Genomic DNA, 23,033 nt, shown 5'->3' with positions numbered 1-23,033 from the left:
TATTCATATATTTTATCCAACAATACACTGGAATTCACAGAAGTTCTATTTGGTAGAAATGAAAAAACTTATTTGCTCCCTCTGCTGGAGAGATAGGTGTTAATTTAAAAAGACAATGTGATTTCAAACTCTGGAAAGCAATGTGTACGTTTTATTTCTCAAACCCGAGAAGTGTCTCAGTTAGCAAATGTAATGGCATTTAGAGAGGCAGAAATAAAGCACACTTAGGTGCATTCTCTTTTAAACCTAAAATAAAGGGATGCGCTTCTGGAAAATGTTAACTTGGGAATGAGGATTTAAATGTTTATTTCTAAAGTTTCCTTTGCTATTTATTGTACAGGGTCACCTCCTAGAATTATCAGCCTATTTTGTATTCCTTTATAGATGATGTGGACTCTTGAGTATTATATTTGTATAATATGAATACACAAGGAAATAAAACAAGAGATATTGCATAACTTTTAGCATTTAGAATATTTTTATTTTCCTCTTCTCATCATTCTGCAAGTAATCTCTGACTACATATTCTGGGGCAATTATTGTGAAAATGTACTAGCAAGGCTGACAGTATATCAGCTTATAGATATAATAACAATGATAATATTTAACATTTATTGTGCTCTGTTGAAGTGCTAAGAAATCTACTAAATTCCTTATGCAAATTATCGGCTTTAGTCACTTCACAAGTACGTGAGGGTTGGTATCAAAACTAGAGTTGACTTTCTGTAGAAGTTGGCACAGCCTCTGTGGGAATAAGTACTGTCCTGCAAAGGAGACTGATTCTGAATTGGTGAACTTCTTATCAGTGGCCTCGGTCACCTGCTGGACTCCTCAAATTCTGAGAACCAGATTTATACCCTCCCAGCCAGGAAATCAGAGGATGCCTTTATAGCAAACTGAGTCCAAGAAACGAGACCTACAGATGTTGATATCTGAAGTTCCCTCAATGAAAAACTCTGCTTTCTGTTTTTTCACCCTATTTCAAAGTTTGCTTGTAAACAACTACCCCCATCCCTACCAACCTCATAAATATAAATTCAGGTAGGAATGATCAGATTTTCCAATGAGAAGTTTTAATATTAAAAACTGAAACCAAAATAAATGAACTCAAAAACCAAAAAACTAGTCCCATTTTTTTCTTCTTCTCTGTCTGCCCCATGGCATATGGAGTTCCAGGGCTGGGGGCCAGGGAACCAGATCCTAGTTGTGGCAATGCTGGATCCTTTAATCCACTGTGCCAGTCCAGGATTGATCCTGTGACTTGGCACTGCAGAGACGCTGCTGATCCCATTGCATCACAGTAGTAACTCAAAAACCAGCCCCATTTTACAGATGGAGAAACTGAGTTCTGATAAATAAATCACTCGTCTAAGTTCATTCTGATAAATAAATAACTCGTCTAAGTTCAAACACATATATAGCCAAGCCAGAATTTTAATCCGGTTATCTGACTCCAGACACATGTAACCATTATAAAAAGTTCTGAATGAAATCTATAGAGTGAAGTGTCACTTGCAAATTGTACGACTGTTTTAAAACCAATAAATGCTTAGATATGTTACTACAAAGCTGCCTTTTCTTCCTGCCAGGATTATGTTAATGAGGAAGACTCCTTGCTCTCTCCACTGGAACAGTAAAGACACCTTGCTGAGGCTGTGTGGGAAATGGGGAAATGCCTGGCACAATGGAGTTCTTGGTTAAGAAGTTGGCATTTGAGTGCTGATCCTCTGTGTCAAAAGGTTAAAATTTTCTCAGTCTTTTTCATTGTTAAAATAAATGTGCCTCTTGCAGGGAAGTAATAATGATAAATCTGAAAAGATCTGCATGATGTGCTGAGCCTTACAATGTAGGATAATATGCTGTATAAATATCAGTAAAAAACTTATCAGCCCCAAATCCAATTTGGTGTGTAGCTATACTCTTGTGCATCACATATGGTAATGGCATAGAAAATCATCTGGAAAAAATATTTTACATGTTAGAAGAATCAATTCAGTGCCCTAAAGCTGAAGAAGTTTGAATTAGAGTGTTAACACCTTATTTAACGGTTTGAATACTGACTTCTCACCAATTTAAAGGAAATGTAATAATGCATCTGCTGCTTTTATGATGATACAGTCAAATTGTAATATAAGGCCACTGAATCCATTGCTACTTGAATGAGTCAATACTCTCTAACTAAATGTCCTAGCTAATGATTCCTGACTAACTGATTTGACCAATTATGTATCTGATTCTCAGAGCCCTGAGATACTGAGTAAAAACAGTGGTATGGAGATTTTAATTGTGACCATATAATATGTAGAAAATATGATGTTAAATTGATTAATTGGTGCATCATAAAACACTTGAGGTCTATACTTTTAAAGTTAGCTATGGAACAAAGAATTGTGCACTGAATTTTATACTCCATAGACATCTTTAAAAACATAAACCCAACTCCTTAAGCAGAACATAGTAATTCTATTTCTAATACCAAAAAATCTCTAACACAGTGTGAACATTGCACAGAAAAATCTCTTTAGGAGAAACTGTACTAGCAATATTAAGACTCCTTCAAATAGCCCAATGGGCATCCAATATATCTGCCACATCAATTCAATAAACCAGAGCTAAAAAACAAGATAAAAGTAATTCCTGTCACATTGCAGAAAGGGCTGTGTTAAAGGACACAAGACGAATGACCAGGCATGTCATTGAGAGATTGTGTGGGGAGTACTTCAGAAGTGCCATAACAGAGGCTGCTGTTAGAGGCAAAACAACCTATAGCCTATTAATATGATTTTATTTCGATTTTACAACCAGTATGGCCTGAGAAAATATAAGTGTATTTATACATGTTATGTTGCATGTGAGAAAAATGAGGCCCAAGGAGGCTGTAACTTTTTCAATAATATCACTACTCTTTTGGTAAAAATAAGCCATAAATACTGTTTTAGGGAAAAAATTCCTTGATATAGTGAATAACATAGTTGAAAAGCTCTGGAATTACAGATGTCAGATCAGTTCAAAGAGGCTATGTTTGTGAAAAAGGAATGAATCAGGAGATGATTAAATAAATTATAGTATATCCATACAGTGGAATTCTATGCAGCCGTTAAAAAGAATGTGGTGGATACATTCAAAACATTATAGGTATATCAAAGCAGAATTCTAAAATATGATCAGGTAAACCATGGGAAGTCTGGAAAAACAAAAGAGAGGAAATAAACTGAACATTTAAAAAAAAACCCAAATTAACATATCAATAATTTCAGTAAATGTGAATGGTCTAAATATACACTAAAAACAGAGATTGACAGAGTAAATAAAAATTATTAAACTATATTCTAAGAAATTCTCTTCAAATATAATGAGATAGGGAAATTAAATTAAAATAATAGGAAAATATATATTATGCAAACATTAATCCAAACAAAGCAGGAATGGCTATATTAATATGAAATAAAATTGACTTCAGAGTAAAGAAAATTACCATAGACAGAAAGGAACTTTACATGGTCAATTCACCAAAAAATCATAGTAATGATAACTGTGTATGCCCTGAACAATAAGCTTTGTGTCCTAAAACCTGTTTGATAGCAATGTTTTGTACAATTAAAGATAGCTATTTAGAATATCTTACTGATAATTAATTCTATATATTTATGATAACAAGTTTATATTTTCTTTGGCCTTTCATGGTTTTCAATATTGATGTTTTCCCATTACAGAAAAACTTTACCAACTCTTCTCTGGTACAGACTCACTAGTTAGGCAGACAGACGCTTTCAGTGGTAAAGCAGCTAAGAAGTTTAAATTATTAGCACCTGTAAGAGAATATGCAAAGCGTATTTTGAAAAGTTATATGAGAATAACAGAGACTTTTTTCCCTAACACCTTTGCTCAGTGTATACTGAGTTATACATCAATAATGCTGTGTAACAATATACCCCAATAGATTTTTTTTTTTTTCTTTTTAGGGCCACACCTACAGCATATGAAGTTCCTAGGATAGAGGTCAAATTGGAGCTGTAGCTGCCAGCCTACACCACAGCAACGCTAGATCTCAGCCACATCTGTGACCTATACCACAGCTTGCAGCAATGCCAGATCCTTAACCCACTGAGCAAAGCCAGGAATTGAACCCACATCCTCATGGATATTATTCATGTTTGTTGCTGATGAGCCACAGCAAGAACTCCTCCAATACTTGATGACTTAAAACAGCAATCGAATATTTGCATAGATTCGTGGATCAGTAGACTTGGCTGATTTAGGCTGCCCCAGGTGAGCAGCTCTTTTTGCAGGCTATAACAACTTGAGTAATTTTGCTTCTAAACACAGATTTGTAGGTTATCTAGGTGGCTCTGCTCAAGTGTTTTCCATCCTCCTTGGAACAACTGGCTAGTTAGAGCATGTTTTTCACTTGGAAATGGCAGAGGCACAAGAGAAGAAAAGCTGTGAGACAGTTTAAGCCCACTTTTAGAAGAACAGCAAATTCCCTAAGCAAAGGGTAAAGATAGAGGGAAGTGTGAAGAATTGGGGCCAATGGTGAGCTTGAGTAAGACCATTAACTGTGTGATTCATCTCATTTGCCAAACACCACGCGCACACACACATAGACACGCACACAGGCCACTGATGTCTTCCTGCTGGATTTTTGTTTTGCTTCTTTTAAAAATAATGTAAAATATATTTTATTTGCAAGTCAAAATTATGAAAGAGGATGACATTGAACTCCCATATTTGTGTTTACTACATACTTCAGAGGGAGCGGCATAAGCAGGAAATGGTGGGCAGTGGTAGAGGCTATGTGATCCAACAGTTTAAGAAACTTTATGCTATACGCCTGGAACTGTCTTTGTCCACTTGGTCAATGAGTGTGTATACTTCTTTTCCCACTTTCCTTTCTCTTGTGAGGCTGTCATAAAATCATGGCATGTTTAAGCTAGAAGAATCCAGACATTTTAAAACTGAGTCAGTCTAAAAATATTCAAACTGTTCCTCATAACTCTTGGGTTATAAAGTGGGAGGGTAGATACTTGAGGACCTTTCTCTACTTAATAAGAGGAGGTTTGTTTTAGCTCTTTTGTCTACTCATCTTTCAGGTAATGTTTCATGACACAAAATGGTTAGAGCATCTTTGATCTTACTGAAATCACCCTCTTTTTTTTTTTTTTTTTTTTTTTTTAACAGATGAGGCTAATGAGATCCTGAGATTTGGTTTACTACTACGAGGTATTATGGCTTAAAACAAAACAATACAAAACAAAACAGATATCTTAGGCTCAGGTTTCGTGGCTTCAACACTTGATTAGTTTGCCTGTGTAACAAATTGCCATAGCGTTAGTGGCATAAAGCAAAGCGTATTATCTCAAAGTGTCTGTGGGGTAGATGTTAATGGCATGGTTTAGCTGGATCCTCTGCAAGGCTGCAGACAAGATTTTGTCTAAGGCTGCATTCAAGACACTGTCTAAGGCTGCATTCTCATCTGAAGGCTCAAGTGGACAAAGTTCTCATCTGAAGGCTCGAGTGGCAAAATTCATTTTTTGATGGCACTAAGATTCAGGTCAGCTTGCTTCTTCAAAGGCAGAAAAATACAGACACTCAAGCAAGTCAGGATGCTGCATTTTTAGGTAACCACATACATCCCATCACCTTTCTCACATTCCATTGGTTAGAATCAAGTCACAGTTTCTGCCCACACTCAGGGAGAAAGATTACACAAAGGCATGAGGATCTGAGCATGGGACCATGGGAGCCACCATACAATCTTCCCACCACCAGTGCAATACTGCCTCAGCTGTCAAATTATTAGTAGATGAGGGTATGATAGTGGTTTAAAATCTGTCTAGGGTTTAAAAATATTCTTTCCTTTATCTCCACTCCCTTGAATCTGGACTGGACTTAGGAATTTCTTTCTAACAATATTAGATGATGGATGTGATGGTGTGTAACTTCTGAGACAAAGAACGTTGGAATCTTTTTTCCCTTTGCTCTCTTTCTTGGATGATCACTCTGGGGGAAACCGGGTGCCATGTCGTAAGGACATTAAATCAGGCCTGCCGAGTGGTCCATGTGACAAGGAACTGGGAAAAACTTGTCAAAAGCAGAAAGGGTTTCTGCCAACAGCCATGTAAGAGCTGGCCTTCTGCTGACAGCCGCATAGGCAGCCATTTCAGAAGAGGCTTCCTGAGCCCCGGTCAAGCTGTGAGATTTCTACAGCCCCAGCCAATATGACCTCTGAAAAAGAGCAGAACCAGACCACTCAGCTAAGCCACTCCCAAATTCCAGGCCCACCAAAACTATACAGTCGGTAAATTTTATTACTTTCAGTTACTAAATTCTGGAATAATTTGTTATTCAGTAATAGAGAATTAATAAACACACAAAGTGCTTTATTTTTAGGTCTCATTTCCATCAAGGAACCTCCCCTACTGTATATTATGGGAAATTCTTACTGATAGATCTTTTTATATTTATGAAAATCCTCTAGAGATCTTCTGTTTATTTTCCTCTATAAAGTGACAACAACCCAAGATAGAAATGTCCACTTTTGTTAGCGTTAAGAATTCCTTGTAGAGGAGTTCCTGTTGTGGCTCAGTGAGTTAAGATCCTGACTAGTGTCCATGAGGATACGGGTTCAGTCCCTGGCCTCACTCAGTGGGTTAAAGGATCTGGCATTGCTGCAAAATGTGGCATAGGTTGTGATGTGGTTTCAATCTGGCTTTGCTGTGGCTGGGGCATGGGCTGGTGGCTACAGCTGCAATTTGACCCCTAGCCTGGGAGCCTCCATTTGCTGTAGGTGTGGCCCTAAAAAGACAAAAAAATTTAAAAAAAAAGGATTCTTAGTAGAAAAAATGAAATGTCTATACTGTGTCCTAAAGCATTGATTGAAGGGGTAATCTCCTCTGGAAAAGGCTGTGCTTTAGTTAACATTCAAATCTCAGAGCTGACTTAAACTTTCTCCACCCACATTTTAGAGAGTGTGGCCTGCAGCTAGAGCCGCACATTCTTCTACAGAGAAATGTTCCAAAGACAAAGTAGGAACGATGAGGACACTTGTTCTTGGACTGTTCCAGGTGAGCGAAGCCTCGGCACCGATGCAAATGAACTTGCTCAGAGCCTTTACTCAGAGAAAACAGTCAAAAGATCAAATCTTCATTGGGAGTTATAACCCTAACAAAAGTTAGAGAGTGAGGTGCTACAGAGAAAGACCCTGCAGCACTGAGCACAGAAGCAAAGCAGCAGAAAATGTCATCCAATTGGATTGGTTTCCTTAATGGGACTGAAATAATCTGGTCTAAGTGAAAAAATAAACTCTCCTTATTGAGGCTGAATTTAAAGGGGCAGGTTTTTTGTGGTTATCAAAAATAACTGGCTTTACACTTGGATGTTAGCTCTGCATAGCAATTATTCTTCATTTCTTTACTACTCTGACCCTTCTTGTTTTCTTGTTTTTTTTTTTTCCCCTAATCTGCCATGCATTCCACTTTTATTGTTAGAGCTGATTAAGCCAGGGTAGAATATTTTCACTTTTCCACTTGAAAAATTATTCTAGAATGCTTTTTCCTCCAATGCATCTATTTCACAAGCAGTCTTATTACTCCTCCTTTGGTATTGGTGTTTCACTGGCCAAACTGAAGTCAACTAATGTGTTTTTCATGGTGGAGGAAGCAAAATATCTATTGGTTTAATTTAATCCACATTAAATTGTGATATTAGTGCCTTAGAGGGGTAAATTTAAAAAGGCCTGGATTTAATTTATCAAGTATACCGAAGTAGGTAAATAACAGCATGGAGCCTGATGCATCAGAGTTGGAAGTATAATGAAATCAGTAGGTAAGCCCTCCATAAAATTACTTGGGGCGTAGGAGAATCCAGACATAGCAATTATACTTAGCAAGAAGAAGCAGTTCTAGAGAGTGTGAAGCAATTAGTCAGATTTACAATCTCGGAGGAGAAAAGGGAAAATTACTTAAGTTTAACTCAGAAGCATCTTAAATCATCATTACACTGCATTGATCTCAGTTGAAAGCAACTGGCTAGAAATGCTTGGTTTATCTTTACCATTGTATATTTCCATAGTGTTTGACGAACACTAAGATTATACAGCTCAGGATTTGAACTATAGGAAATTATAAACACGTAAGGCTTTTGCAGTATGTGCATGTCTTTTGGAAGAGGAGTCTTAGAACATTTAGAAGAATCAATGTTGATCTATAAATTGTATTTTTTAACATTCCTACCAATATACTAAAGTGAAGGGAGGGTAAATACATTTAGACTTGTGGTTGCCAAGGGGGAGGGGGAGGGAGTGGGGTGGTTGGCCAGCTTGGGGTTAATAGATACAAACTATTGCCTTTGGAATGGATTAGCAATGAGACCTGCTGTGTAGCCCTGGGAACTATGTCTAGTCACTTATGATGGAGCATGATAACATACGAAACTAGAATGTGTACATGTATGTGTAACTGAGTCACCACGCTGTACAGTAGAAAAAAAAATGGGGAAATAACTATTAAAAAAAAAGAAAAAAAAATTTAAAGAAAATGAAGAAGTTTACAGGGCACTGGTTTTAAGTGAGAAATAAGCTGTACTATTTTAACTGGTTTTAGTTTCATCCATTTACTTACTGAGTGGTTCTGATTATTAACAATTTTATTTTTAGAAAAATTTAATGTTCTTAAGAATAATATGAAGATAGTTTGAAATATGCATTCTGATGTTGAAATATCTATATAGTCAGTAGAACAATTGAGAAATATCTTCCATTGATTTGCCTGAATACACTTTTAAAATGTCAAACTGTTCATATTGGAGGCATGTGACTCATACATTAAAATTTGTGATTGGGGAGAGGAACATAAAATTACCCATGAATTTCTAGTAAAATGTACTCTTGAATTTGTCTTAGAACTATTTGGAAAATTAAGTCTTCATATGTTATCTGCATATTTTTAGCAAAGGGCTAAAAATTAGAGATTGTCATTTTCTCAAAGAGAGGGATAGGCCAGTTATTATTTCTACCAACTCTCTACTAAGTACATGTCTTGAAGAGAAAAGAGAAAAAAAAGGAACAAGATGGCTAACAGCATCAGTAGGTAGATGTAGTTGGGTGTGTGTTTGTGTGTTGTTGTGTGTTTGCTCACATGTACTTTTGTTGTTTAAGATTTTAGTTATCATAATTGGTTAAGCATACACATACACAGAATGGCTACAGTGACCAGTGCTATAGAATTTCTCTTTTTAGACTCTACTGCTGAAATATTTATGTTTAAAAAAAAAAGGGAGGTGCCTAGTACTTAGACTGTACCAGAGGCTGTGATGGTAGCTTTTACACTTTAGTTAATTTTAACCTAAGCAACTCCTAAATTACCATGCAGCTTCCTATTTACCAAGACAGTGGATCCTTCTAATATTGAAGCTTAGGGAAAACTACAGGGTGAAATAAAGGGCAGTGTTTATTGGCTTTAACATGGGCCAAAGAACTACTGCTCTAATCCTATAATTTAGGTGTAAGGAGAATGATTTTAAAAAGCCACTGGTCCCTATAAAATCTTTCCCCTTACCATTTCCCATAAAGCAATGGTTGGTGGAGAAGGAAAACCTGAGTTTGAAAAACTTTCAAGATTTGGTTATTTATATTGCTAAAGATGGACACTAGGGTTGTCCCACCTTCTTGTTTGGTAATTTTTGTATTCATGTTTTGAAAACACTTTAATGAGTCCTCATTTATGCACGTGGAAGGTATCAGAGACAATAACAAAAATGCAAAGCCATCTTTTTTAACACATATTAATGCAGAAATCATTAAAGTAATAGCATCCAGCAGCACATGAAAAAACAATACAAGTGAGCATCTTTCCAGAAATCTAAGGATGGCTCAATTTTAGACTGCTTTGGTTCATATGAATAGACCAAATGTAAACCCAAAAGATCATTGTCCATGGGTGTTGAGATGGCTTCATATAAAACTCAACACCCATTCTTGATAGTGTGCTGGGTGTATTTTCTCTTCCAGCTCATTCCTCTGTGCCCCAGGAAGCTGGCCTGCATGGAGTCTGTCAAAGGACTCTTTCAGTCTCTGGGGTCTAGCTCAGTTCAGGAGGAGCTCATAGAGTGAAAAGAGAGTGAGGTCAGAATATTTAGTTCCGTTTCCCTTCCTGAAGCATTGTTTCTAGCTAATTGTGTGCCTTAAAAAATGTCACTGCTACCTTGATGTTGGCTTTTCTATATGACTTTCTCCCCCTGGGTTCTGGTCTATGCTTTGATCCCTTGTTCTGTCTATCCTTGGAATAATTTCAGGTTTACTGAAATATCCTTTGAGGTTCCTTGATATTCCAGCCTCACCTTAATAAACAGTTCCTTTGTTAAAATAAAATCACCCTAATTCAGTATGCCACTGGTTTTCTTCTATGACTTTGATTGGTTCATGTGGGAAACTTCCTCACCATGATCAAACACTGTGGTGTATCAATAAAGTATAGAGACAAAGAACAAAGGTGTCTGGTCTTTTGTCTGAGGTTCCTGGTACAGAGCTGCAAAAACCAGGGGAATATCCTAGGGATAGGAGGGTCTTTGCTATGCTAATGAGGTGACTCATGGTGGGTCTCTAGGTAGCTTCAGTAAAGGGTCTGATCCCCCAAAGACTGAACACTGGATTGAAGCATTGGGAACTCTGAGGTAGTCTGACTTCTAGGAAGTAGAGAGGGTCTGGAGACTGGGCTCAATCCCATGGCCAATGATTTAATTATTCATGCCTAACTTATGAAGTCCCAATAAGAAGCTCATTGGACCTTCCTGGTCGGGGAGTGCATTGATATGCCTGGAGGGTGACATGGCCTGACTCCTTGTGCAGAGGGCATGGGGATGCTGCATTCCCCTCCCCAACTCCCACTACCCCCTATTGAGTATCCTTTATAACAAAACTGTGATCCTAAGTAGAGAACTCCCCTGAATTCTGCCAGTCATTCTAGTGAATTATTAAAGCTGGGGGGTTATGGGAACTCTCCAATATGTGGTCAGTCAGTGGGAAGTCCAGGTTGCCTGGTAACCCCCCAACTACGCTGGCATCTGATGCAAAGCTGTCTTGAGGAGGAATAAGCCCTTAAACTTGTGGGATCTAATGCTAACTCCTGGTAGTTAGGGTCAGAATTGTATTGTAGTACATCCATCAGGGCGGTGAAACAGGACAAACATGTAGCAAGTTAGGAGGCAACATCATGTTTAATGGTGAAACTTCAAAAATATTTCTTCTAAAATTGGGCCATCCACTATCATATTAATATTTTCATTTTTAGTAATATAATTTATTGAGGCTATGAATTTCCACAGAGTAAACAATGATTTTGCTGAATCTTCTAAGTTCTAATATGTTTCACACTTATTTTTAGAAAATACGTTCCCTTCCCCAGAACAATTTTGGATTTACCAGAATCTGTGTCTCTCAAATTTTAATTCCTAAGACCCCAAATAAACTCTTGTCTTATTTGTAGCCTTCTGTGTTTCTTGGTTAACAATAGTTTCCTTAAGGTTTGTTCTTGGTGTTGTACAATCTTTGATATTGGACTCTTGTGTAATGACATATATCTATTATTATAGTTTTAGACGGAGTGTTTTCATTCCCCTAAAAATCCTCTGTGTTCTGGCTATTTATCCCTCCATCTAACCACAATCCTGGCAATTTCTGATCTTTGTTTACTGAGCCAGGCACACAGCAAACACTCAGGAGATTTTAGCTTCTTCCCTTTTCTCAATTTCTTTCTTTCTTTCTTTCTTTTGGTCTTTCTAGGGCCACATGTAAGGCATATTGAAGTTCCCAGGCTAGAGGTCGAATCAGAGCTGTAGCTGCTGGCCTATGCCACAGCCATAGTAACTCAGGATCCAAGCAGCATCTGCGACCTATACCACAGCTCATGGCAGTACCAGATCCTAAACCCAGTGATTGAGGCCAGGGATCAGTGGATTCTTGAGGATACTAGTTGGGTTCGTTACTGCTGAGTCACAATGGGAACTCCCCTTTTCCAATTTCTTACATGTACTTTGGGATGTGGCTTTTATTTATAGACATTTAAAGACTTTTCTTAATGTTTTTTAAGATTCTCTTTATATAAGGACTCAATTGTGTAAATTTATTTTTATTATATTCAGCCTAAATGAGAAACTAACAATGATTTATTGAATATAAATCTGGGTAGAAATGAATGTCTTTTTAAAATTCCCTTACTGTAAATCAAATTTATTTATTTATTTATTTTTTTGTCTTTTTTTGCCATTTCTTAGGCTGCTCCCGAGGCATATGGAGGTTCCTAGGCTAGGAGTCTAATCGGAGTTGTAGACGCCGGCCTATGCCAGAGCCACAGCAATGCAGGATCCGAGCCATGTCTGCAACCTACACCACAGCTTAAGGCAACGCCGGATCCTTAACCCACTGAGCAAGGGCAGGGATCGAACCCTCAACCTCATAGTTCCTAGTTGGATTTGTTAACCATTGAGCCACGACGGGAACTCCCTCAAATTTATTCTTAAACAGCCATCAGTGCTGTTAAAAACAAAATTCAACTGAGTACATTTGAAGATCTAATTAACTTTATTAAATGATATATGAATCAGGCAGCTTTCCATCTAGTAACTAGAAGGGAGTTTTGAGGGGTTATACAAAATGAAAGTTTTTTATAGAAAGGAAGGTGGGGAAAGGAAGTCACTAAAAACAACAACGAAAAAAGGCAGGGAAATTTCTTTCTGGAGAATGCCAGGGCAAGCGTTTTACCAGGCAGACTGCCTCTTCTTTCTTTGTTGGGGGGTGGATAAGAGAAGGCTCACGTGACAAATAACTTCACTAGTTACCAGAAAATTCCACATTGGTTAGTTTAGACTATATTTCTGGTAAAGGTCAAAACTGCAATTAGGTGAGGTATTAAATCTAGGTTTCAGAGTTCCCTGGTGGCTCAGTGGGTTAAGGATCTAGTATTGTCACTGCTGCGGTGAGTCTGATCCCTGGACTGGGATCTTCTGCCTGCCCATTGCAGCCAATCAATCAATCAATCAATCGATCAATCAATCAAGGTTTTGCATCATGGGCTTTAGCATAAATGACATCATTTTAGTATTTCCCCTAGCAGTGCTCTTCTTCAATTTAAGAAGTGTATTTACAAGATTTCTGCATTTATGTGGTGAATCATTTGTTATGAATTCACTCTTAGATATAATGCTCCTCAGATTTTGAAATTTAGGATTTTCTTTTCTTTCTTCTTCTCTTTCTTTCCTTCCTTCTTTCTTTTTTCTGTCAGCATCATGTTTTATTTTTACCAGAAAAATTGCCTGGATTATTACCGTACCTAAAACTGTGTAGCTAAATCTGAGATACTTCTGGTGAGGCAAACAGTGGTAACTACTTTTCAAGGCCAAATATTCCTGATTTGATGTGCTACTAACCACAGCCAGTCCTTGGCAAAAAGGCAAAATTTGTTTCAGTTTCTTGGTTCATTTTGTACTTTATTTAGTTATTTTTTTGGTAGCAAATCTTACCCTTTTCTTCAAACAGGTTTATTTTGCTTTATTCTTACTTCTATTATGATTAAATATGTTTATTTCAAAGCAATGCATACAAGGAGATATTCAATGAATACTATGCAAATTTGTCTTTTTTGGCAAAATATAGTTCTTTCTGATATTTGGGCCATGTAGTCCAAGTATTGAATTGTTCTCTCTTCTAGGATAAAAATAGATGCACATATTCTCTATAGTAAATTTTCAGTGAGTTCACTGAAATCAACTGCCTTACATTTCTGTTCAGCACTTTGGAATTTTAAAAGTGCTTTCAAGCTTTATCTTTCTTACTAACTGTGTAAGATAGGGCAGGTGCTATTGTTGCTCTTAAATAGAGAAACTGCAAATTAAAGATTCTAAATGATATATCAGACTCTAGTAACTGGAGGATGGGTTCAACACCCAATCTTTGGCCTTTTTGTTTTAATGCTGTTTTTCTGCTAACCCACCCTGCCTCTCTCTATATAACTCAACTAAACTTAGTGACTGTTGATATCAGAGAAGTTGGGGATATGTAGTTAGTTATATTAATTCTGACAGGTCAAACCATAGAGTTGTTTGATTTTTCTATACCAATAATTGTAGAGAATTATGAGAGCTGAACTTATAATTCTAACTTTTGCTATCATAGTAACTGATGGCTGTTAACTCACATTCAGGTTCATTTATTTAGAAGAATTTATCTGGTGAGTGGATTTGTCCTGAGCCATGCCAGCCAGTGTCAGGCAATGCAGGATGATTGGAGCTGAATGCATCAGAATTTTGTAACTAGAGTTTGTCTAAACGAAAATAACGAAGCAAACTAAGTTAAAGTGTTACCAGCCCTAGTGACAAATTATTGTATTCCCAAGAATTTAAATCAGAAATCAGGAGAAATAGTTCTCTCAAATAAAAAAGTATGTGGATCCAAGTTATTTCTCACCAAGTACAGATATTGGCAAAAAAAAGGGATTGTTATTCATTGAATAGCATGTTCTTGTTCCTTTACATGATCAGCTCTTTAAAGCCTGTCAAATCTGTCAAGTCTATGTTATTGTCCCATTTTACAGATGAGAACATTGAGGCTCAGGGGCAATCAATTGCCATTAATGACAGAGCTCAAATGTGAAGAAAGTGTCCTCAAACCAAAGTTCATGCTTTTTCTATTCTCCAACAACACTCTCTCACAAACAATTATCTGCAATTTGTATAATCTTGAAATGTTTACGTTTGCAAATCTTATACCTAACAGATAATCATTTCTTAAGGAAATTAGACAACACTTTCATTTGCCTGAGGAACTAGAAGAAATGTTTTTTAAAAAGGGAGATAAAAGGTAGAATTAAAATATGTTCCTTAAACCATTTTGATAATGTCAGACCACAGTAAATAACTGCAGTTAGTTTAAATGCCATGCTTAACATACGTTTGATTTGGAGGTAAGGGATTCTTCTGATACCCTATAGGAGTTGTTCCTGGACTATAAAAAATTATTTTGCACAGGAGAAGAAGTTTAGTAGGGTTAACAAAAATTTGCCAGGACAAAAATGCAGAAGAAATTGACCTGTGTAGCTACATGTGACGTAGACACATTTAGTACATAAAAGGTTCGTGTATTCTATTTATAAATTTAAATTTTAATTACCATGACCCATGATAAAAAGACTCCTAATACTATAATTTAAAAAACTACATAGATTTATTTTTCCAGAAAAAAAATCTTTATAATTCATTGCAACTAACACCCCTAAGGGCCTCCTCAGTACTTTGCTTCAGTGTATAAAGTTTCTGTTAAAAAAAAAAAATTATAATAACTCATTAAGGATTCACTTTGAATATTGTTTTGCATTTTAAATACTGTTTGGTAAATTCTAGTTTCGACAGTAGTGAAATGATTTGGTGTGGAGTGGGCTCTTGGTCATGCTGAAGGACAGTAATAAATCAGTTCCATGAAAAAAAACCTGAGTGAACGTCACTACATTAGCTCCAGGACATTCAAAAGCAGCTAAGCCTTTGTTTTACCTCCAAAAGGAATGTTTAATTCATTAGAACAGGTAGAAAAAAAACATGCTTGTGCTTTTTCTTGGTATTTTACTTGAAAATTAATCTTTTGTTCACCACTGGATCTGTACAAAAACAAATTTATTTGAAAGGAATTAACTGTCATGCGGTGTGTGGGCCTTAGTTTTCCTAAAGTGAATAGGAAATGTCTGGAGCCTAAACAATATTTCAGTTTGAGGGTAATGTGTTTTCTGGTTCCTACCCTGTCAGATTCTCACCCTCATCTCCAGGGAGGCAAGAAAAAGAATGCCTATATGACGTATTTTGCCTTAAGCAAGTCCTGAAACTAGGATTCATATTATTCATTTGACTGCTTTCCATAGATTTGCCAAGGGTCAGAATATAATCCATTTTCTCAAAAAAAATAATACCTTTCTTTTACAAATGAAGCTGTATTTTGTAATAAATAATGAAGGAAAATGGAGAAATAATGACTCTGAAACTTTTTTATACATTGAACTAGATAGAATCAGGCTTTTAAATGGGTTTGAATATTTTTTTCTTTTTCTTTTTTTTTTTTAGGGCCATATCTGTAAAATATGGAAGTTCCTGGGCTAGGGATAAAATTGGAGCTGCAGATGCAGGCCAACATCACAACCACAGCAACACAGGATCCCATTCACATCTTTGACCTATGCTGCAGCTTGTGGCAACACCGGATCCTGAATCTACTAAGCCAGGGACCAAACCTGCCTTCTCACAGACACTATGTTGGATTCTTACCTGCTGAGCTGCAATGGTAACTACAGGTGAATATTTTATTTATTTTACTTTATTTTATTTTTGCTTTTAGGGCCGCACCCTTGGTCTATGGAGGTTCCCAGGCTGGGGGTCGGACCAGAGCTACAGCTGCTTGCCTACACCACAGCCACCACAACAAAGGATCTGAGCTGCATTTGCTACCTACACCCACAGCTCACTGCAATGCCAGATCCTTAACCCACTGAGCGGGGCCAGGGATTAAACCTGCATCCTAATGGATGTTAGATTCATTTCCACTGAGCCACAACAGGAACTCCTCCAGGTGAATTTTTTAAACTGATCTATTTTTGGAGGTATTGGAAAATTTAGGAGTCTGAATACCCTTCCTGGACATATGGAAAGTGAAAAATTTTTAAATCCACACATGTATAGAGAAAAAAATACTTAGAAATCATGAGGTTTTGTCTCATAAAGTAAATGGAATATGATTTATTCCATCCCAGATGTTAGTTTCCACTGATAAAAATCTTCTTAAATCACTGACTTATCTTGCAGAGAGGCATAATCAATGGACTCATATGATAAAGATTAACGATGGTATTACAGTCTTCAGAAGTTAACAGAAGGTCATAATCATATTTTGCTATATGGGAAAGCTTTTTAGAAATAAGCAGTATCCAGGAGTTCCCATCGTGGCACAATGGAAACGAATCCGACTAGTATCTATGAGGATGTGTGTTTGATCCCTGGCCTTGCTCAGTGGGTTGGTGATCCAGCAGGTTGATGATTCAGCATTGCCATGAGCTGTGGTGTAGGTCTCAGACGCAGCTTGGATCCCCCATTACTGTGGCTGTGGGCGGTGGTGTAGGCTGGCAGCTGTAGCTCGGATTCAACCCCTAACCTGGGAACTTCCATATGCTGAGGGTGTGCCCCCCCCCCAAAAAAAAGGAAGACCCCATAATTACATTCCAAACACAGTAAGTATGTGAACATACAATTTTTGTTGTTGTATTTCTTCAAATTCAGGGATAAAATAATAGAAAAGGTCTATGAAATCACGGAAATGTTCCTACCCTAGAATTAGATAAAAAAAGACAAAATAAGTACCCAAACTATATGATTTGTCTGTAGTATATCTGGGAATGACTTTTACACCAGTCATTCTCTAAGTCTTAAAATTTTTCTGTCATGACTATTACAACTATAACTGATCCTCAAATTGAGAAAAGTCACATCATAACCTTTCCAACAACCTGCCACACCAATTCCTTGATCTGAATTCCCCATAATGGACCACACTTGACATACTGGAATATCTTTTATGCCAATTCTTATGTTTCATCCTCTACATTCCATAAATGCCAATTTATAAATATTCTATTTCCATACAGACCGCTTTCTTGATCCGCTTCATTGTCCCCAAATCCATTGCCATTACCCTTGTAGAGTAGGATAAGTTAATTCAGAATTTTCTTTTTTTGCTTTTTAGGGCCACACCCAGGGCATATGGAGGTTCCCAGGCTAGGGGTTGAATCGGAGATACAGCTACCAGCCTATACCACAGCCACCGCATCACCAGATCTGAGCCATGTCTGTGACCTACACCACAGCTCTTGGCAACTCGGGATCCTTAACCCATTGAGTGAGGCCAGAGATCAAACCTGAATCCTCATGGATCCTAGTCGGGTTTGTTAACCACTGAGCCACGAAGGGAACTCCCAGAATTTTCTAATTGGAGAAACAAACATCTTCCACCTTGTAGAATTTGAATATCTCACTATTACCGTCCCCAAACACCCAAATATCACTCACTCAGAGTTTCAGGATTAAACCCTTATTGCTGTAGAACAAAGAGAAATAGTTATTTGTTGAATTGATTTTAATGGACCATTAGAGTCAATAAAGGAAGAACTAGTGGAGAGAATTTTTACTTAGCAGTTAGAAGGGTGGAAAAAAAGAGTGCTCGAGAGTTCCCTTGTGATGCAGTGGGTTAAAGATCTGGTGTTGTCATCGCAGTGTCTTGGGTCGCCTGCTCTGGTGTGGGTACAATCCCTAGCCTGGGAACTTCCACATGCCATGGGTGTGGCCAAAAAGGAAAAAAAAAGAGTGCTTGAAGAAGCGAGATGGAAGGTAAAACATTTGAGAGAAGAAGTCATGTCCTAGAGGATGAGAGAGGCGAGAGAACAGGTAGGTCTTTCAAGAAGGAGAAGGCACTGATATTTGTGCTTTGGGTAGACTTGGAAAAGAACCACTGTGAGGCATTGCTAATACTCTTAGGGCTCAGGTACATGATTTGACCTCCCATGCTTTGCCTCTCCTTGCCTCAGCCAGGTTTTATGATACTTATTATTTTAAGGCTGCACCCATGGCATAGGGAAGTTCCTGGGCCAGGGACTGAAGCTGAGCTGCAGCTGAAACTTGCTCCGTTGCTACAACTTGCTCCATTGTAGCAATTCTGTATCCTTTAACACACTGGACTCTGCATTGCTCTGAGCCTCTACAGTCGGATTCTTAACCCACTGTGCCATGGCGAGAACTCCTCATGCTATTAATTTTACTGAGTGGGGTTTTCCCTTCATCTGGTCCTTTATTGGGTAGGTCCTTCACTTGGTTCAGTCCTCATCTCTGAACACCCAGAACACCCTTAGTATCAATAGAGGGATGAGCTGCCTGCTTCAGTCTCTAAACCTCCACACACACTTGGGGAATTGCTGAACTCCATCAACTAGAGACACCCAGAACTCCATGGTGCTTAATGATACAGTGGAACATACGTGAGTCTTAGAGGCAGCTTGGATCATCTCTGATTTATCATCTTTTTCTTTTCCCATTGTTAAAAGACACATTTATAAAAAAAAAAAAGGCCAAATCCTGACTCTCATAAAAAGCATAAAATGAACACATGTCAAAAATTGTATTTAACTCATGAATTTATGAGGTAACCATTTAGATGTTAACAACCAGTTCAAAAGATAATTCAAAGGGCAGAGATATATAGGCCATGAAATGATTTTATAGATGGAAGCAAAACCAACTCTTTTCCATAGGGATGGGGGAGGTGGGGTTAGGTAGGAGAAATAAAATGTCTATCAGACAGGATTATTTTGCATGCTAATCAACAAGAATCATCTGCAGTGCTATCAGCTACCTACAATTTATGGAATTCTAAAATCGCTCCAAAGACCAGGAAAGGTACAACTCCCTTAAAATCAGAAACTAGAAATAGAAGGTGGCAAATTTTTTTCTGTAAGGGATTAGACAGTAAATATTTGAGGGCTCTGTGGTCCCTGTCACTTATTTATCTTGGTTTTGTTCTGTTTTGCTTTATGACCTTTTAAAAAATATAAAAACCATTTATAGCTCAAGTGCTGTCCAAAAACAGGCCACTGGCCTGATTTGGCCCAGGGCATGCCCAACTTGTATGCCTGACTCCTGTTCTCAACAGCTATAGTTTAAGATTAAAGTCTCCCAATAACCTTTTCGGTTCATTTCAAAGTCTTTCACATTTTTTCCTTGTAATATCTGGGCTCATCCTTCATTTTGCTGCAAAACAATTCTTTTACGATGCTACTTTGGCCTGTCTTCTACTCAAACAACTTCATTGGATCCTTGAGGAATTAAGTAAGTGCAGGCTTCTTAGACCTGGCATTCAGGACTTTGTAATTGCTCCTTTGACTGCTGCAGATTTATTCCCCAGTATCCTCCATGCATGAAACACTCACTCACTCACTCTTTCTCAAATATGTCCCATTTTCTTACTTATGTGCATTTTCACATGTTTTAACTATTACTCAGAATTTTCTTCCTTTTGTGAAATCCTAGCCTGTTTCAAAAGCAGCCTGTCCACTGGAGTCTTTCCCAGTTTTTATGCAGGGGGGATGTTCTTCCTTGAGCCTTCTAAATATCAGCACCATTATTAATATCCTTCAATCTAATCTTCTCTCTAGTAATTCATCTTTACCTGTATTACTTCCTATCTTAGGCAGTCTGTTTAGGCAGCTGTAACAAAAATACCATGGACTGGGTGGCTTATAAGCAACAAAAAATTATTTTTTTGTAGTTCTGGAGGTTGGGAAGTCCAAGGTCAAGGCAGATTCAGTATCTGGTGAGTATCTGCTGAGAGTCTCCTTCCTGGTTCAAGATGGCTGTTTTTTCACTATTGTTCTATGTAGCAGAAGGGGCAAAAGATCTCCCTGTGATTTTTTTATAAGGGCACTAGTTCCACTCATGAGGGCTCTGCTCCCATGACCTAATCACTCCCTGAAGACCCCACTTTCAAATAGCCACACACTGGGGATTATGTTTCAACATATGAATTTTAGGAGTACACAAACATTCAGTCTGTAGTATTTCCTATTCAACATCAAAAGGCCTAGTCTAGGCCTTTCAAAGATTAGGTGCTCGGCAAATTTTTGTTGCATTGCATTACTTGTTCCTTCTTTTGTTTCTGCATGATTTTTAAATTTGCTGGCATATGAATGTTTATCGACTTAGTGAGATAAGCTAAAAGTTTTTATTGCCTTTATATCATTAGGCAGGCTGATATCTATGGGAAATCACTTTCTATATGTGTAGTAGTTACTTATTTATGGCATACCAAACTACTCTAAACCATATTAGCTTAAAGTTAAAAACACATTTATGATTAAATGGTTTCTGTGCATGAGAAAGCTATGTGTAGATTAGGGGGATGCTCTGGCCTGTGGTCACGCCTAGCACTGCAGTGGACATAGAGTCAAGGCTACAGTCACCTCAAAGGTCAACTGAAGAAAGACTTCCTTCCAAGCTCACTCACATGCTTTTGGCAGGATCCAGTTTCCTGTGGGCTGCTGGACTAAGGGCCTTGTTTTCTCACTGGCTGTTGGTCAAAGACACAGAGGACCCTCTGACCCTTGTGTATTCTCCACAGGGAAGCTTACAACAGGATTTGGGTTTGCTTCATCAGACCCGGCAAGCGAGAAGAGCCAGAGGGAGGAGGAGGGAGAGAGAGCGAGAGATCAAGTCTTTTATAACCTCACCTCAAAAGTGGCTTTCCATTACTTCTGCTGTATTCTATTTGTAAGTGGCACATCTCCAAGTCTGGCCCACAGTCCAAAGGAAAGAAAATTACACAACAGTATGAACACCAACCAGGAGGAGGGATCATTAGGGGTCATCTTAGAGTCTGCCTGCTCCAATTCTATTTGAGTTATTACCAAACCATTCAGATGATGGTGATAATACTGAATCTATCAAACTCAGAGAATTGCAAAATTAAAATGCTATCATAAATTCAAAATGCTATGGAATGCATTTTGTGGTCCCTAAATGTAAGAAGGTTATGGGAAACCTTCTCCTGTCAAATAAAGGAGAAATTGTCAGAGTGATCATATTTAGGGAAAAATAATTCATCTTCAACAAAAATTAATGTTTACTAAAAATAAAGATGACTTAGTATGACTCTACATCTTTCCCTTTATTATCTAAGCTTCCATCTTTTTGAAATCCAAACATTTTTCTCTTGTTTTGCTATGGCACTGAAGATTCTAAACAGACCTACTTGCATCTTAAAAGAGGTTTTGGAAAGAGGGAGTGATTATACACAAAGGAAGGTTCTCAGGCATCTTTGAAGGTCTCTAATTTTGGGAGATTGCTTTCCTACAAATCTTGGAAAAGACTGTTTACTCTGCTTATATATATCATCAGAATTCCTTGAGAAATCATCTTTAAAGGGTCCAGTTAATCCAATTTAATCACCATTGTTTCAACTATTGCTGCAAAAATCATTACACCTGCAATCTATCAGGGTTCCAGTAGATGGCAAAAGCATACTATGCACCCAAGTTGGAATAAGTTCGAAAACTTGTATATTGGAGGCATGAACAAATGGTCTCAACCTGTTTTTAAAATCTGCTTTTGTTGTGTTTGGGACACCATGGATGTAAAGGGAATTGAAGCATTCCATCACAGACACCTCTGATGCACACAGGTTTTGCTGAAATTCTACAGAATTAAAAAAAAAAGTTCATAGGAATGAGCAATCTAAAGCAGAATCGGGTCATGCCTGTGTGTTAATTTTGTATTTAATTCAACCAGGCTTTTTACTTTTTGATTTGTTTTAATAAAACAAACTGGATATAATATGGAAATCACTTTAATTAAAAGAAAGGCATATGGCACTTTGTAATTATAAGTCATGAAGATTCGTTATTTAGATACTGCTCTGCTATGGGAGTTAATTGACAGAAAGATGTAAGACATTTGTATTCAAATGGTGTTTTTCAGTTATGTGATACAAGTACTTTTAAAAGAGTGTACATATTATTGCGCATATTGTAACTTAGAAAGCATATATGCATGACAATTTCATTGCTATTCGTATCTGTTTATGTTCTTGCTAATTTGACAATATTGTAATTTAAACCAAGAACATAATGCAGCTATGTGATTGTAACCAGTGGGAGATAAGGATGGTTAAATTTATATTCACACAGAATAAACATAAATTAGCAAAATTCAGATAATTTTTCTGGTATTGATATCATCTGAAAAGGATGCACATATCCAAAACACAGCAAGGTAAATCTTGATTTTCTGTTTGTTTTCATTCATAAAATGAGATGCATTCCCACACAAAAAAGAAAGACGGACATTTCCATAACTGAGCGTGGTAATGGTAATAATGCTTATTTGCTTTATTTGTTCCTTTGGCCTCAGAGAATATTATGAAAGTCCTTCCCGTGAGGCGTGCTCCCCTGGGTAAGGAGCTCCCCATGGGG

General features: G+C 37.5%; 2 long non-coding RNA genes across 5 annotated transcripts in view; both read left to right on the top strand.

Annotated features, from left to right (window-relative positions):
- LOC102165694 overlaps nucleotides 1-16,135 on the top strand; it is a 62,669-nt gene extending 46,534 nt beyond the window's left edge. For 3 of the 4 annotated variants that reach the window (XR_002336726.1, XR_002336725.1, XR_306291.3), the window contains 2 exons: nucleotides 1,590-1,739; nucleotides 16,096-16,135. This is a non-coding gene — a long non-coding RNA (uncharacterized LOC102165694). Of the gene's footprint in view, nucleotides 1-1,589; nucleotides 1,740-5,178; nucleotides 6,609-16,095 lie in introns of those variants that run through there. The other variant, XR_002336727.1, reaches the window with a different exon arrangement.
- Nucleotides 16,280-22,773, top strand: LOC110255843. The gene is made up of 2 exons (XR_002336724.1): nucleotides 16,280-16,322; nucleotides 21,185-22,773. It is a non-coding gene; the product is annotated as an uncharacterized LOC110255843 (long non-coding RNA).

The sequence above is a fragment of the Sus scrofa genome, chromosome 11 (assembly GCF_000003025.6).
Source record: "Sus scrofa isolate TJ Tabasco breed Duroc chromosome 11, Sscrofa11.1, whole genome shotgun sequence".
NCBI lineage: Eukaryota > Metazoa > Chordata > Mammalia > Artiodactyla > Suidae > Sus > Sus scrofa.
This window is presented reverse-complemented; position numbering and strand designations above follow the sequence as displayed.